This window comes from Heterocephalus glaber, unplaced genomic scaffold, assembly GCF_053883595.1.
Source record: "Heterocephalus glaber isolate CG9 unplaced genomic scaffold, H.glaber_assembly_v1.0 deba00001458, whole genome shotgun sequence".
Lineage (NCBI taxonomy): Eukaryota > Metazoa > Chordata > Mammalia > Rodentia > Bathyergidae > Heterocephalus > Heterocephalus glaber.
In genome coordinates this window covers 29769-48301 of record NW_028258306.1, presented here as the reverse complement: position 1 = coordinate 48301, position 18533 = coordinate 29769, and the positions used below count along the sequence as shown (strand labels likewise).

General features: G+C 40.4%; 1 long non-coding RNA gene across 1 annotated transcript; it reads right to left on the bottom strand.

Moving 5' to 3' along the window:
- Positions 1-2807: 2807 nt before the first annotated feature.
- On the bottom strand, positions 2808-12067 carry LOC147826909 (uncharacterized). Its single transcript, XR_015453329.1, has 3 exons — positions 11490-12067; positions 5170-5260; positions 2808-2858 (listed from the first exon to the last, which is right to left on the bottom strand). It is a non-coding gene; the product is annotated as an uncharacterized LOC147826909 (long non-coding RNA).
- Positions 12068-18533: the final 6466 nt, after the last annotated feature.

Below are 18533 nucleotides of genomic sequence, written 5' to 3'. Positions count from 1 at the left end.
GAAAAATGATTACTAATGTTAAAGTGATATCCCAGATGGACTCTTATAGTAGAAAATGGTACTAGGGAAAAACTAATGGAATCCAAATGTGAATAGAGTTTGGTTAATAATATGTGAGCATTAGTTCTTTAGCTAGGACAAAGGCATCATGATAATGTAATCTTTAATTATTATAGTATAATAAATAAATGGTCCAGGATGTATAGGAACGGTGTACTAAACTTACAACTTTTCTGTAAGTAAGCATTTTAACTAAAATGTAAGTTTGTTTAAATGTTGCAAAGGTGGATATATACATGGCCCTGAAGGCACAAGAAAGAAAAGCAGCTCAACTGCTTGCAAAAATGAAAGCTAGTTGAAAGGAAGGAAACCCACCTGTGTCCAGAGGACCAGAAGACAGAGGAATACGAGGGACTGGGAGCCTGGGGGGGTGGGGTGGGCTGAGAGCAGGGGAAGCAGACGCAGGTCTGAATGAGGAGAAGTTTCTCAGGAAGTCTCAGAAACCTGGGGGGCGGGGGGGGTTACTTTTGGGAAAGGTCCATCCAGAAAGGCTTTGGGTCTGGAAGTCACAGCCAAGTGAGGGTGGCAATGTGGCTCTGATCTGAACCAGGTAAAGGAAGTGAAAATTTGTAATGTTTAAGGTGAAATCACTGGCATCCACTTCTCCTCCAGGCTCAGCTCTGGTGGGGAGTCCCATGCCCCTCTGGTAGCACCGAGCCCAAGCAATGGGCCACTTCTTTGCTCTTGCAGCTGTCGGGCTAGTGTTCTCGGTGGTACTCAAGATCGCTGAAGTCAGCCTCAGTTGAGTCTCACTGGTGTCACATGAACAATGCAAAGCTCACTAAGGAATGGGACCTGAAACTGGAATGGGGTCCTTTCTCTAAGTTTTGACAGTTATAAGTACCTTGAACACCCAGATCTTAGTGTTTCTTGCCAATGAACCTGACTTGATAATGCAGGTGCCTTTCAGGTACCTGCTAATGTTTCTCAAGACATAGCTTATCAACTTCACTTGTCAACTTGTGTGCATGGCCAGGAAAATCTTCACAGACCATAAGGTTTCTGACAGTGAAGCACGATTTACCTACATATGAAAGTACTGAAGGTTTTGAAAGGTTCATTAGCATAAACATAAGGAATATGTTTCTGAATGTCTACTATGAGAGTCATAGAAGTAAAGAAGCATTGGATTGGACCAAATACATGGGTCTATATAAAGTAATCAGTGGTGCTGAGTTACTCTGCCAGGACTGGCTTTAATGAATGCTTGGTTACCTTAACTTTGAGGTCAGTGACATGACAAACAGGGTTGTAAAGCCAGAATTCTCCAAAATACGTCTTACAGGAAGGAGTTAACAGCAGGGAGAGCTAAAAATGTTGACAATCATTCATTTTCTGTGACTCAGAGATACATTCTCCCACAGGGCTCTGCCTTCCTCACAGCATTAGGAAATTCATCAGACTGAGGAACAACAGAATGTGTGCAGATCTGCCCTGCCTGCTTTCATTGCATGGGATTAGTAGAGAAAGCTCCCTGCTTGGAATCAGCCCATTGAGCAGGTAGATTATCAGAGGACAGACAAATGCAGTATTTAAAGCTCTAGGTTTAAGTTGGATATTACTGCTGCACTAGACAACAGAGTTGCAATTGTAAGTGGAACGATTTTAATCCCAGAGATCTTTGGCAAGTTTGAGTTGATGGTGGTATTGCCACTTACGGTTGTACCCTTGCCTGCTGGCCGAATTTCACTTCTCACCTTGGCCTCCCGGGCTTCAGGTGCTGTTTCATCCCTGACTCTGGCTCTGCAGGGTCTTCTTGGCCCTGGCCATGTCCACCCTTGAATGCTAGTGCTCTAAGGGCTTTGTTCCCCCTCTATTCTCCCTCCCTCTGGTCCAGTGTCCTCATAGCTAAGGAGGCTTCATCCCCACCCAGAGTGAGCAGCGGTGTCTGAGAAATCACTCCCTCCAGCTTTGATCTCTCCTAAAAAATCCAGACCAGAAACTCTTGGACTGTTTATCATCCAGTGAGCCATAAGTGGAAATCTTCCTCCCTCCATTTTCCACATCCAAAGACTAACACTGCCTGCTTCCATCTCCTGAATGTCTTATAGATACCTAACCTCCTAACCCTGCCATGTTTGCGTCACTGTCTTAACCCGTACACTGTAACTCCTAACATTTTTATCTGTGCTTCTAGTCTCCCTACTTCCTAGTCCCCTTCATACTTCCTTAAGTTTCTCGGTGTTTCCATGTAGCTTAAAAGGCAAATTAAAACATCCTGAGATTCTAAAGTCCCCCAAAGTTTGGTCATTATTTCCCAAATTTCCTCTGTAACCACCATCTAGCTTCCAGATTGCCCCTAATATTATGGAAGGGATACTTCTGGCATAAAGGCCTTGCATATTTTTCCTACACCTTGGAACACATTTATACCATTTTTACCCTTCCTGGATAATTCTTACTCATTTTTAAGCCTTTGCTCAGATGTGGCTCTTTTTGGAAATACGTCTTTGACACAACCGGCCTGGATAGAATTTCATGTGTGTAAGCTTCTTAGTAAAGTAACCATTAGCATATCCCCAGCCACAAACACATATCCCGAAACATGGTGGTTTCTCAGTAGACATTAAAGAAATGACAAAGTCACTGAATGAAGCAAATGACATATCAGGTTTTAATATAATTCAAGATAGATCTATGAAGCATGACTTCTTCAGATCACCATGTTCTCAAACAACAGAAGCTTCTGCCAGGGCATAGCCCTGGCATGGGAAAAACACAATTTTTTTTCCTCCTCAGGCACACACTGGTAAGTGAGTCACAATAATAAGGGATTTTGTGAAGTCCATCACCATAACCTGTGGAGAGAATGAAAAGTACTTGTTTTATGCAGACATATTCAATCTTGCTGTGCAGAGAGAGGCTCTCATTGTCCTTGTAGGGGCTGTCAAGGTTATGCCCACCATGCATGTAACCAACACCAAGCCGACTTCATCCCACCCATGAACCTCAACACTATTTTAACTTATTTAGGTATCTTGTTCAACCTACACAGTGCAAGAAATGTGGTTGGAACTGTGCTTTTAGCAGATATTTCACAAACTTGTCTCTCAGGAGGTCCTGTATCCCCATCTTCACTCATAATGAGGTGCTGATGAGCAGCCTTCTCTGCCGGGCTTTAGCATAGTGCCTCTAGTGCTTCCAAGAAACTGACATCTGGGCCACCTTTCCCTGGGGACAATTCACATGGACCTCAGTGTTACAACCAGGTGTCTTATTATGAGAACTTCTGGAAGTTCTTCCTTATTCTTCTCCAAAGAGAGGGAGAGAAGGACAGAGTGCCAGAGCCAGCAATACTGATTATGCCCAAAATATTCTGTAAGCAGTGTAGGCTGCAAACAGTTAACTCCCTCGACTGGCTTACTTCAAGAATCGAGTCTGACTGAAGCTTCGTGACTCACAGAAGCGCCTCATGAGCACTGCAGTAGCGCGCAGGTCAACATGACCTCCCTGCCAACGGCCACGGCCCAGGCCAGAGTTATGGCCTATGAAGCTGTGGAGCTGATACGAGATAACATCCATAGCTGAGGTTGGAGTGATCACACCCAAACTCCATCCCCACAATTAGCGCCTTCATAGCTTGAAGGACAATGCTCTAATTACAACCATATATTTTGTCTATCTTGCTTCTAATTTGAAAATGCTTTGACTTCTCTTTAAAGCCTTGCCTGCATTAGTTTCCATGGTCATTTCACGTACTGCACATGTACACATGCACCTTTGCTCTGATTGATGAATAATAAAATTTGGTAGGAGAGACGGGTCAGTGCCTTTTGCCAAAGGAGCATTGGCCTTCCCAGTTCACACCTTCTCTTTAACTCAGCCTTAAGTTTTTCTTCAACCTTGCATTGCACACTGGGCAGGTGGGGACTAGAGACTTGCTGCGGGAGTCTTTGGCAACAGAGGGAGGAAAGGAGAGAGGAAAAGAGAGGGCAGACGGGAGAAGAGAGGAGTGGAAGAAGGAGGAGGAGAAGAAAATCGAGAAGAGAGAGGAGGAGGAGGGAGAGGAGAAGAGAGAAGAGAAAGGGAAGGGAAAGGGGAAGGGGAAGAAAGAAGAGAAGAGGAAGAAGAGGGAGAAGAGGATCAAGAGGAAGAAAGAGGAAATAGGAATAAAGAAGAAAGAAAGAAAGAAAGAAAGAAAGAAGCTCAACTCTCCTATTTGATCAGAAGTCATCTCACTGATGAAAGTAACTTGGCATCACTGTTCTGAACGGTGAAACAAAGCCATTGCTCATGCCCAGTGCTCACAGTCAGCAGCTCTTGCTAACTAACAGAGGACAAAAGGACCGTGCTGAGGGAGCTCACCACTTCACTCAGCACCAGAGTCCTCAGCTCAGTGTCCATCAGTCTCATGACTGACATTCTGAGGCCAAAGAAGCCCTGAGCAGAGAGACACAGACTGTGAATACTTGACTATATGAGTTTACATGTAAAATATCACAATGCAGGTAAAGAGTGAAGAAATAGGCAGGGTAAGGTGGGTGGGTGATCCCTGCATTTCTCAGCGATCTGAAAAGCCAAGTTGTCAGAGTGCTCTGATGTCCTCTGAGCTCTGCTTCGGCCCTCAGCCCAGCCTTGAGATGCAAGAGATGAAGCCCGGGCAGAAAGCCACACCTCGGTCTCCTCTACCGTATCATTCTTGGCATCCTTTGCTCAAGATATGGAGCAGAGTATGTCTCATGTTTCCTTCAAAATGCAATGGTTCCAAATACATTAATGCCTCCTAAAATCCTGTACCCTCCTTCTTTTCCTGAGTTTACACACAGTCTTTAAACACAACGCCTGTAGGAGGAGGCGAACAATCAACTTTAGAGATTGCCATCAGCTCAAGGACACATGAGGGGGACAGAGAGCAGATCTGTAAGGGGTCATCAGATTGGTCAAGAAAGGCCAGTTTTTCCCCCTTTCTTCCCTCCTATGTCTCAGCATTTCTTCATAGCACTTCAAATGAAGTGAGCTGGAATATGCAAATTCCATGGAGCACTGGAGACTCCCTTGGATGACCTTCCATCCTACTCTGGTTCTCAGTAACCAAGGGTATCCATTTGAAAAGATAACAGGTTGGAGAGAAACCATAGATGTGAAGGGGAGATGCAAAGTTGGGCTTACCTGGCATGGTTTGGGAGATAAAGAAGACAACAAAGATGAGAAGGAAAAATAATTTCATGGTGCCAGTTGTGTGGAGACCCCCTTGAACTTCCTGGACAAAAGGAAACAGAGGCACGATAGTATTGGAAACAAAATAAAGCTTCTCTTTTATAGGTTTGATCAGCATGTATAAAGGTGGAATAGATCTTCCCTAAAGAATTAAAAGAATCATACCACAGTGATGTATGTGCACCCATGTTCATAGCAGCACAGACTGTGATAGCTAAAACTTGGAAACAGCCCAAATGCCCATCAACTGGAGACTGGATAAAGAAAATGTGGTTTTTTTTATAAAATGGAGTACTACTCAGCCATAAAAAGTGAGAAATTAGAGACGTTTATAGCTAAGTGGATGCACATTGAGGCAATACTCTTAAGTGAAATAAATAGGACACACATGTGTAAATACTGAATAGTTTCTCTGATGTGAGAAACTGAAAGTGTAAATAAGGTCTAAATGTATAATAGGTAATGTGAAATAGGAAGAAAAGGGGCAAAGGGGAAGGAAGTGGGAGGGCTAGGGGAAAGGATAGAAGGGAATGGGATTAATATGAGAAAATGGAAAAATAGAAACAAAATCTTTGTAAATAGGGAGGACTGGAGGAGTTGAAGGGAGGGCTGGGCAAGGGTGAAAAATAAGAAGCAAGAGAGACTATGTAAAGGTGCAAATTTCCAGTGATGAATGTCACTATATTGTATACCTAAAATGTACCAATGATTAGAATGAATTATCGGTAATGTAAAATAGGAAGAAAAGGTCCAAAGGGGTAGGGGTAGTGGGAGGGGCAGGGGAAAGGAAAGAAGGGAAAGGAAAAATGATGAGAAACGGAAAAAATGGAAATAAAGTCTTTGAAAATAGGGAAGGGTGGAGGGCATGAAGGGAGGGCTAGGAATGGGGAAAAAACAAGAACCAAGATGAGTCATGTAAAAGTACAATTCCCAATAAGAAATGTAGTTACGTTGTTTACCTACAATGTACCAATAAAAGAATTTAATTAAAAAAAAGAAAAGAAAAAGGTGGAAGAGAATGCCTACTTGTGATCAGAATACTGGTTTTTTTATAAAATGATGTACTACTCAGCCATAAAGAATGAGAAATTAGAGTCATTTATAGCTAAATGGATGCATATTGAGACCATTCTCTTCAGTGAAATAAATAGGACACACATGTGTAAATACCGGACAGTTTCTCTAGTGTGAGAAACTGAAAGTGTAAATAAGGATGAAAATGATTAAAACGAATAATTGATAATTTGAAATAGGAAAAGGTCCAAAGGTGGAGGGGAGGTGGGATGGGAAGAGGAAAGGGAAGAAAGGAAAGGAAAAATTATGAGAAAGAAAAAAAAAGGAAACAAAGTCTATGTAAATAGGGAAGGTTGGTGGGGGTGAAGGGCGCACAGGTAATGGGGAAAAAAATAAGAACTGAGATACACCATGTTCAGGTACAAACACCCAATGATAAATGTAAATGTATTGTATATCTAAAATGTACCAATTAATATATAAATTTAAAAATGTGTAATGAACAATGGATGCCTATAGAATAATCAAGGGCATTGCTTAACAACATTTAATGCACATTTGGAGAGATTTCTTTTGTTAGCTCTTAATAGATTAAGACTCACACACCTTAGCAGAAAGAACACCATGCCTACCTCTTATGAACGTCCCTCCAAGGGCTCTTCTCTCCAATGATATGCAGTTAGTTGCTCTGGTCTCTAGAGATATCTGAAATCATCCACACCCAGCTGCCTTTGAACCTCCTTGCCATTTGTTCCTGGGGAGGACTGGTCCCACTTACACCAACCAATCAAAGTTGGCAAGTGTCCCTGGGAGGACCCACTGGTCCCATTCAGATAACAATGGTGTCTTGTGACCCACACAACCTCATGCCCTGGGCTCTTGTATTGCAAAGCACAGCCCCGAGGTAAGTAAAAGCCCAGGGACTTTCCTCCTTAATAAAGCATTTCCAGTAAGAATTGTCTCTAGAAGTGGCTGACTCAAGGATTCTTGTGCCTTTCCATCTTGTCCCTAAAACATGACTGATTACCAATTATCTTTTGTTTAGGACCAATCATGAACAAGATAGTCATGTGAAAATGTAGCATTCTTACAGCCAGAAACAATTACTTGTATCTTATCAAGGTACTGATATTTTCCTTGAATTAAGAGGAAAACACATGTGGAGCTATTGATTACGGTGATAACTATCATACACGGTGAAATTAAATCTACAATCAGGAATCTGGCTCCAGATCCTGGGTTTTTCCTTCCTGTCAGATATTTTACTGATCTCTTTTCATAGGAATTGGCTACTTAAAATCTTTTTTTTATTAAATTCTTTTATTGGTACATTGTAGGTATACAACACAATTACATTTCTCATTGGGAATTGTACCTTTACATAATGCATCTTGGTTCTTATTTTTTGCCCCATTCCTAGCCCTCCCTTCATGCCCTCCACCCTTCCCTATTTACAAGGCTACTTAAAATCTTTGTGCAATTCAAAAGAATGATAGGTTAGCTAATAGTTACATTTGGAGGTGTGATAATTTGGAAATTTGAGTTTAAAAATACAGATTTTTAGTATGTTAACGACTTGGTTTTAAAAGTCACAGTACAAAGAAAATGTCCAAGGTAAACAAGAATATAATAAAGAAACATAATATCTGTGATTACAGATAATGACGTTGAGGCTCAAAATATGAGACATTGTCACAAAATTAGGATAAAAGCGCTTTAAAAAGAAAGGAGGAACCATGAACAGATGCATGTGGACACTAAAATTTAGTCGAGAGTAACTACTTTCCAATATTGAGGAGGGAGAGCAGTAGATTGTTTCTCCAATATATCAGGCAGGGTTTATTGACCATACATCTAGAGAAAAATGATCTTATATTCCAAGTAGAAGATGAAAAAGATTTTGACTTTTCATTCCATTATATTATTTAGATTTTGAATGTTTTAAAAAGGGTGATTAAGTATACTTCCATAATGAAAAATTAAGAGACCTAATACTTATTATTAAAATAAATAAAATGTCATGGAAATTAAAAGATTGACTGCAAAGACAAATATAAGAATCCAGCTATCTTTCAATAAATCAGGCAATGAAGGGACTTACAAAAATGAAAACCAACAGTATTCTCAAAAAATTTTCCTTTTTGAAAATACAGTTATTTTGTGAAGACATTTATATAAAACTGTAATAGGTTTGTTATTATTTTAAAGAACATAATCAAATAATTTCAAATATTTTACAGTTTTAATTTTAATTTTGACAAAGGTCAACAAATAGTACTACTATAAATTAAAGTGACTTAAAGTTCTCAATCATTTTTAAAAGAATATATTGTCCAGAGAATTCTCAAACAAAAAGTTGGAGAGCCACTATTCTAAAACATACCATTGAATTTTTTCTTCCATGTTCTCCTTGAAGTAAAGACTCAGCCTTCATTGCCAATCAAAAATGCTGTGCCTAGAAAATTTTTCTTCAAAAGTGAAGATTTACCCAAGCAAAATAGAGAATTAATCAACACCAGGCCTGCCTTACAATATAATGATAAAGAGAATTCCTAAAGTTCAAATGAAAGGAAAATAAATAGCATCATTAAAGTACATGAAGGTATAAAACTCAATGATAAGCTAAACATTTAAAAACATAAAATACTATAATAGCATTACATTGGTTGTCTCTGCCATTCTTTATTTCTTTGTAACAACATTAGACATTCTCATTCCAACTTTCACGTTTTTGTTTCCTGTTCTTAATCTTGTTTCTCTGGGCTCTAAGCTGGATACTGAAGCTCCTTCAGATCTGTCAAGGGATTCTGTCCTTAGCTGCATCAAAAATGTTTAGCTGGTAAACTAAATTTCTAATTCATGATTGCATTTATTATTAATCAAATATTTTTGATCATTTCATCATCTCTTATGGGTTTCTGGTTTTGGAGACTTCATATTTTAAAAATTTAAACATGTAATAGATAATTGGCTTACATTTTAAACTCTACAATTTTAAGATTTTTGTGGTCTAATGAGATCTAAATCTTATTTGTGTTGTTCCTATTGACTCTTTTATGGTGATATATTTCTGTTTGGTAATCTTTGAATGATAAGTCACGAATGGTTTTAACCTATAAATTTTATATCTCACGGTTGAGAATGATTCCTTCTTAGGAACCCACAGGGTATTAACAACCTTCAGGTTACTCTAACTAGCCTTCTTAACCTTGGTAGGTGACTTCCCTGCATCTTCATGGTCCCAGGGCAGTGATGGCAAAGGTTTAAGAGCTTTCAGTGATACATGCAGCCCACTGCAGCACGCACGCCATGGGTTCCCCACCCCTGGGGTAGGACATGATGATAGTCGCAGCGAGTTGCTGTAATGCTAGGGCAGCAGTGACTCTTCAGGGGAATCCCTGCTCTGTGCTTGCTCCCTGTTGACCTCACTCTCCAGTCTTGAGGCTTTCCTGTACGTCCAGAAGGCTCCCAAGGAGAGAGTCTCATGCAGAGACCAGTGGTTTCACAGCAGGAAGCCTGATCTGGTCACATAGTTCCACAGCCTGTCATCTGTGAAAGTTCAACATAGTTCAACAGCCTGTCATCGGTGAAAGCCTTCTGGTGTAAATTCAGCACATTATGTTAGTGCATTTTTTTTTAACAATCTGAGGGCCATACATGTGTAAGGGAATTTAAAAGGTGAAATATCCTGCCCCCATGTTGCTCAGCAAATAAGTGGTGCGGCCCAAATTAAAATCCAGTTCTGTCTATTCCAAAACTGTGCCTTCTCACATGCACCACACCACCCTGAGGAGTCGGGAGGCTTGGGGCCATGAGCGTCTTGGGATCTGGGTAAATTGCTGTCTCCTTCTCAGGCTGCCTAGCTGTGATGCGATGTGGTCATGAGAAATGAATGAAATATGCAATAAATTTGGAAAATTGAAGAATTCTAAAATATGCTTACAATTCTGTTAGCAATAATATAACCAGAGGAGACATCTCGTAGATTGTAGTTTTATCTCCCCAAACCCTTGGAGCAACTGAGATCAAGATCTTTATGTCTAGTTTTAGCCGAAGATCAAAGTACAAATCAAAGATGCAGAAGAAAATGTAGATTGGAATAATTATCGTCTGGACTCCCAAAGTAGAATGTGCAACGTTTGAAAGCACCCTCAGAGCCCTTTTCCTTCTTCATATTTTCTATTTCCACACACAAATGAGCAAATGACAATCTATGATTCTCTGCTCTAGTTCTTAACTTTAATAATGATTTTGAATCATCCAGAATTGTTTCATTATTTTGGAATATTTTAACACAAAATTATTTTTAAAGCCCTGTACTATTCCAAGAAAACTTTTAGTTTTTATCCAACTGCCTTATGTATATGAGGAAAAAAATAAATAAAATGCTCTTATATTTAAAGTGAAAAGATATTTGCCAAAGTAATTTATACTGGGCTCTGTCATAGCTCTAAGTGAGCAGCAGAATAGCCATCTGCTTCTCTCGGTCTCTCTCCCCGACCAACTCCATCAAATATCAGGATAAAATAAAGTTCTTGACTAACTTTTTGTAACCTGGGCCTGTTACTGATAATGTACCCAGTGAATATATGGTCGAATGATTGCTTAAATAAATGCATGGATTGGATATGAGTCATTGTGTACACAGACTGTTTTTCAAAAATGTTTCCCACCAAGACTTACGGCAATTCACATGGAAAAGTTCACTCAAGGTTACAAGTGGCTAAAGATACAAACCTGCACACGAATCACCACATCTTCCTGAGCTCCACTAATGGGAAAGCTGAACCTCACTTTTCCAGGACAACCTCACACCTTCTTGGTACAGACTACAATACCTCAAGTAGATGTACTCACTCACCGTACAGTTCACAGAAAAGTGGCAGCATCTGAGAACTACCAGGCAGTGCAGAAGCAAAGGCCCTTGTGTCTCTGGGCACCCATGGCTATGGTATCTCATCATCTAAAGACAATGGCTCCTAAGGCCTCCGCTGGGGCAGCTCTTTGATGTGGGGAGCAGCAATGCAGTTCTGGGACCCAAAGAAGCTGCCTTGTCTGCTCAGTTATACCAAGAAACAGAGCATTTGCATGCTCCTCCGAACTCTGCAGGCTCACCAATATCCTCAGTGAACTTCTTACTCCATAAACTGCAGAGAGTACACAGTTCTGCTGCACACAACTCCCTGCTGTATATGGCACATAGCTCCTAGGCCCAATCCTAGAAATCTTCATAATCTCCATAGCCCAGAAAGACATACCTGTGAATGTGGAAATTCAATGTGGGAAGACCATGCAAAGTGATTCATGACCCCCACCATACACTTTTATTAGTTCATTTCATCTTGGAAGAAGATATCTCTCTTCCTGAAGAACTTCGAAACTGGGGGCAATCATTCCTGATTTATTAACACAGAAACAATATGTTTTTAATTAGTAAAAGTACAAACTGCTCCTTGTTGAGCTCTTAAGCTTTTTTTTCAAATACTACTGAGGTTAATTGCTCATTTCTCACTGTGTTTCCTAAAGAAATTCAAGGCATCCTTCTATAAAAGCAAAAGAGACAAAGGCTAAATGTGGGAACAGATCATCATGTTAGGTTTCTAGTGTGGAGGGCACTTAATTGACTGGCTTTCAACGACGTGATGAGCAAGTGTGCACATCTAACAGACCTCTGGTCAGCAGGTGGAAGGTCTTACCAGGTCGTAAGGGTTTTGGTGAATTCTGGGTGAACTGTGCAGCTTCGTGTGGGAAGGTTGTATGCACATGACCTGTGGTGGTTATTTACCTGCAGTTTTACCAAGTTGTACAGTTTCAGCTTGTGGGGCTTGGGAAAAGAGCAGTTTTAGTTTTCAGTGAATCTAGAAGAATTGAGGACTCAAGTTTATAGAAAAATAAGAAAACCCCAAAAATGAGTATAACTAGAATTTGACAATGAGTACACTGCAGTTTTCTATAGAAGAAGTGTATTGCTACACTCACACTTTCATAAAAAATAACCGCAGCAAGCTTGATTTTCTTTGTAAAATAAACATTAGCTCATAAAATTTGAGTTGATTCTTCACATAAGTGCAACACAACAATAGTTCCCGTGCATATTTTTAAATATTACACTTCAGTCAAACTTTAGTAATACGCAAGAGACCTTACTACCTCCTAACATGAACCTTAGTATTTTTTTAAGTATGTGATACTATCTCAGATTAGATCCTTCACAAGCTATCTACACTAAGAAAGCAAGTCAAGGGCTTCCCTAATTATGTCATTATACTGTATATGGAGTTTAGAATCTTGCTAAACTTATGCAAGCATTCATATTGTGATGACAATAAGAATATTCAATAAGCATTTCCAGATTCTGGAGTAATCGGGTATAGAGAAAAAGATAAAAATTTTATTTTAATTTAGAAAATGTTTTATTGTTACTTTGTCATATGCAGTTTAAAAGAAAAAGGGAAGAGACATTAAAGGATAAACAATGTTTCAAATACAAAGTCATAAAAATCATAGTTATCTTCATTACTTCATTCGATCCCATGAAATTAATTTTGTTTGGCTTGATATTGAGTTATCAGTTTTATGAACCCATCCCTTTTCCATTAGAGATGAAAATTCTCATCTAGTCCAATAGTACAGTCTTAACGTTACCAGAAATGTGTACTTTCCAGTACTTCTCAGGGATCTGTTGCCATTTCTATCAAAACTGCTCACAAAAGCTTTCAGAAAAGCCTGAGGGTAAAGTGGGTGTCTGGGGGGACAGAGGGCTTCCCGTGGCCCTGGCTAAGGGCCTGAGGCATCTGTCAGATCTCAGCGGTCCTAACGATGCTCAGCCCGCGGCTTAGTACAGCCAGCAAGCCTAATTAGGGTAACAGGTCTCTTTCTTTAAGAAGAGAAAGCAAACATTGGAGATATAATTATTTACCAGATAGGGCAAAATATTTTATATATAATCTCTAAGTAGGACCAGACTAATAATCCAAGAAAACTTTGTCCTTTTATGAGAAAGAAAACCAAATTCTAGCTTTTTATCAGTACACTGAGCTCATTTTTTAAAAGCTCTTATCTTAATAATATAACCAGACATAAAATCAACTTTCCACCAACATTTTACAACTTTCCTTTTCCAGTTAGTTCTAGTCTTACTTTTTTTTCTTTTCTGGAATAACCATTTATCTTGTTTTAGGATAAAATTACTCCCTTTTTTATCTAAAGAAAATAAATAACATGTTTACTTTTAAAAAATATCTTTCATTCTATGTACATTTTCATAAATAATTATTTTCTTTCATCCTTATCATCTAGTATCTTTATCCACATATAATAATTATGATTTTAACTTTTGGAACCTTAATTGCTATTGAAAACTAGGAAGTACAGGATTTCATTATCTTCATAAAGGATAATTTCCTCATAGTACTTTGTTATGTAGCACAGGACACATTTACTAGCAGCCCGTGTATCTTCAGTTCCTCCAAAAATAAATGAGCTTTGGCTTATATTTAGCAATTTTAGTTTTGGTAGTTTACCTTAGCAGCAAATTATCTCTTATTTAATTCAAGTTAGTTTAATTTTAACTTTAAGTCATCAAGAGAATTTGGGAACTGTTTTCAGGTAGAATTATTAACACCCTGTGTACTTGCAATATATTTAGTGTAATAACTCTGAAGGCAGACCTCCTTTTTACTCAATTCTTACTTATAAATTATTACTTACACCATAAACTGGGAAACATGAAGATTAGCTTTATTTTCTGAAAGTATATTTAAATTGTGTCAATGCTTATTTAAGCCAATTAAATAAAGCTCTTCTATAAATTAATTACAACTCAGAGGTAGAATGATAGGACATACATGAAGTGCACATGTGGAAACACATAAGCTCTCAAGACAGACGCAGACAGATTTGTGGTTCCTGCTCCAACATTTCAGCCGCATGCAGCTCAAAGCAGCTCCTCCTTCCTGTGCCGAAATCTGGACAGCACGGAGCCTGCAGATCCTGCTGGGTCGTGAGGCTGAAGCCGTCTTCTGTGGAGCAACAGGGTAGATGCAGCTTCACTCTGCCCTGAGAGCTGCAGCATGCCACCTCCAGCCATGTGCATGAAGATTTCCTTTACTTTGGAGATATCCAAGCTTTACCTTCTCAAGCCACTGCCATTTGCATTTTCCTTTGTCACTTAACTAACTCAGAGTTTGGAACAGGAGCATGAGCTGCTGCTCAAGGCAGAGCACAGGCACACAGAATGGCATTACTGAAAGTCACGGCTCAGGTAGCAAAGGCTGACAGCTGGTGAAGCCCAGAGAAGTCAGGTCCCCACCTCCGTATGGGCCTCAGAGAGAACAGTATGAACACTGCAGAACGTTACCGTCTTCTGGCTTCTTCTGGTCAAATGCATTCTTTCTTTATGAGCTAAGTGAATTATTTTCACTAATTTCTGGTTACTTCTGTGCTTCTTTTTGCAAAATTGAGCATATGGACTTACACACACGTGTGTATGTGTGCTATACATTCACCCCTGGGTACTCAGGGAATGGGTCTCACAACCACCACGTATATCAAAATTTGAGAACGCTGAAGTCCCTCATATAAATGGCAGTACTTTAAGTCATCTCTGGCTTACTTATAATACCTAATCCATGTAAATGCTGCATAAATAGCTATCGTACTCTACTGTGCATGTTCAGTGTAGGTGCACTTTTTGCTGAATATTTTGTATCTGTGGTCAATTAGATCTGTGAATGGAGCACTCATGGGTGTGGAACTGAGGGTTTAGCTGGGTGACTCTATGCACATACTCATGTACACACACTCCTATACATATGTGTGTGCACACGTGTATGCACATTTAGACATTTTATAATCCAGCCTACCACGTGCATTCTTCAGCTCTTGCTGGGGCAACATTTAGCCCAGGTCGCTCAGGAGATTATTAAAACAAGCTTTTGTTCCTCATCTTTTGTGTATTTGGAGTGCAGCCCTCCTGGGCTCAGTTCAGCTCAGCTCGTCTCGGCTGCATTGTCTTATCCCAGAATCCAGGGTGTAGAAAGAGTGGCCTGCAAATGGGTTTTTCATGGTGAGTTACAGGAGCTAGAAGACAGGGCAGCCATGCAAGCTCAATTAAAGCTGCTTCTCCATGTACCATGGTTCACACCAAGTCAGAAGCCACTGCCAGCAATGAGTGGCAATGGCTTTTCCCTTTACCTCATTAACTTCTATCTACTGATTGTGCAGAAGAAAAATTTCCTTCACATACAGCCAAGTGTTCAACTTAGCCTCAGCAACAATGAACTGAACAGCTATTATGTGTCCCTTGCATGGGATTAGCTGGGGAAACATGGCACTATTGTCCTACATTGTTGCCAAGAATATTTAATGTGAGCCTAATCAGAGTGAAATATTCAGACAAATCCTGTTATCAGATATTCTAAAAGAAAACAGACTTGTATAGTTTTAAGAAATAAAAAGTGGAAGGCACTACTGTTAGAATAAATCAGACCAAGAGACAGCAGCAGAAGGAAAGCTTGAGGCATTGACCGATTCCTAGATTCTTTGAGAAGGCAGTATTAAGTTGATATGGTAATTATATAGTAACTGTGCCAGGTCATAAGAGTCATGTTGAGGAGAGGTGTCAGGGTGACAAAACACACGTAGCTCAGGGAGTGAGTGCTGCAAAATATTTATACAAAGCAGCAGCCCGGGCTGGGAGGGGAAGCCTGGATACGGCCGGGCAGGTGGCTCAGTAGGGATAAGCAGGCTTACTCCTTAGACCTCACCACACTCTCGTTGTTCCGCCTCACCAGAAGTCGGAGCGCCACATCTATATTTAGTCACCGACTGACAACCGTACCACATGATGTATTGACATGCTCCTACTGGAAAATATATACTTAGCTATCCCAAACTGATTAGATACCTCAATTCGATACCACATCAAGTCCACTCAGATAACAATTAATATTTAAAAAAAATAAATAGCATACAAAAAATGTTGGTTAGGATGTAGGGAAATTGGAATCCCTGTGCGTTGCTGATGATAATGTGCAATGGTGAACCCACTATCAAAAACAGCACGGAGATTCCTGAAAACACGAGACATAGCACTGCCATATTATCCAGCGATTCTGCTCTTTAGATATACGTCCAAAAGAAGTGAAAGCAAAGACTGGAATGGATTCTTTTGTACGCCCATGCTCCTGACAACATTATTCAAAATAGCCAAGGTATGTGATTGTAATCTTTATGGTTGAATAACGTTCGGCCATAAGAAAGGGAATCCTCCCACCTGGGACAGCATGGATGAAACTTGAGGACATTGTGCTCAGCGAAATAAGCCAGACGCCACAGGGTTAATGTTACAGGACGCAGGTGAATGAAGGACACAGAACAGGCAATTCATGGAGCCAGAGAGTGGAAAAGAGGTTGCCGGGGGGCTATGAAGAGCATGTAGTGGGGAATTACTGTGCAGTGTGTACAGGGTTTTGCTTTTGCAAGTTGGCTGAGAAAGGTTCTGGAGATGGATAGTGGTAGTAATGATCACTTAACAATGCAAATGTCCCTAACGCCATTGCACACTTGGATACTCGGGGTGGTAAATTTCACATTGTGTGTGTTTTAAAACAATAAAAAATGAAAAAATGAGTCAATGAAAATCAGTAGAAATGTATATGCCAATATATTCTGTCCTGCCCTTAGGAACACCCATGTTGGAGTCCCCGCCTTGCACAAAGGAGATCTCTGAGTTTTCATTTCCACTTGCCTCCATGTGTGGTGGTCAACACAACCTCCAGTCAGGCTGGCAACTTGAAATACACTGAGAGCTACCACGATTCAGTTGGTGACAGTGGTCACCATCCCTCCATTCCGCCAACATCCTCCCAACCCAGCGCCATACACACTCGGCCACAACCACCTCCAGTTCTGCAGCTTTCAGCTTCACAGCTGCTCCTTTCTGTTCTGCCCATGTAGTCACGAGCACAAGACTTTAAAATGCCTGCATAGATACTTCTGCTTTGTTTCATGTTGTTTGGCTTGGCTTTGCTTTGCAGTCCTGAGGACTGAACCCAAGGCCTTTATACCAAGATACACCCCCTCCATTTGTATTGTTTTGTTTCTAAATTTTGAGATAGGGTCTCTCTAGGTCACTAGTTTACCCAGACTGGGCCCCAACATGAGAGCCTGCTGTGTCAGCCTCCAAAGTGTCTCTCCACTGTGGGCATGCATTACCATGCCTGACCGACTCGAGAGTTTTTCATTCTGTTTGTTCCTTTCCATTGCAATTTTAGAATAAAAACCACTTTCTATTTTTATCTTCTCCCTCAATATTTTCCCACTCTTTGGAACACGTTTTCATCTGTAAAATGTGGATTTAGTTTTGCCTAATAAAATAAAATATACCCAATTAAATTTGCTCTTCAGGTAAACAATCCATTTTTATTATTATAACTTTACCCCAAGTATTACAAACAATGATTTAGAGACTGAGCTTTGAAATTTCCTTTTCCCTCAAAATGCCCTCTTGTAAAACTGCCAGGAGGTGGCGACATTTTCTGCTCCGTGCCCTCCTCTAGGTGCTGCAGACTCCTCCAGGCTGAAGAATCCCAGGTGGAAGAGGCAGTAAAGCTCTCTACACTTTCGGAAAGGATGTGGCAAAAAGAGAAGGCTGTGCTTATGAGAACACCTGACTCCTCTTTCTTTACAAGGACATGGCTACCGCACTTCTTCTATGTCCAGAGGGCAGAGGTTAGGTAGAAGTGGTATCAATGAACCAAGACGACCTAGGCTCTTGGCATTCTGTCCCCAACCATAGCTTACTTGATGTGTTGACAAAATTGAAAACGAGTGTCTCACATGTTATTTTTATTTTGCAGTTTTGGGGATCGAATCCAAGGCCTTAGCACTGAGCTACGCCCCCAGCCCCTTTTATTTTGAAACAAGGCCTTGCTAAGTCACTAATTTGTTGCTAAGGCCGGACTTGAACTTTCAGTCCTCCTGCCTCAGCCCCCCACAATGCTGGATTACAGTAGTGCAACACTTACCCGGAATCTCTCACTCCTTACAAACCCCTCACCACTCTTTCATTCCCATCCCATGGCTCTTCCCTACTAGGGGAGTTTTGTTTTGGTTTTAACACAGCTGTATTGGATCAATTACTGTAAATCCACTGTAACACATGGTTCTTTTTCTGTTGAACCCAGTTCTAGTCGGAGGATTCTCTTTGTCACTCCACTCCCATCCTCCTGGCGGCTGCAGGTGGGTGTGATGTACCCCTCTGTCCCAAGCGGGCACAATAACCCTGAGCCGGAAACCTG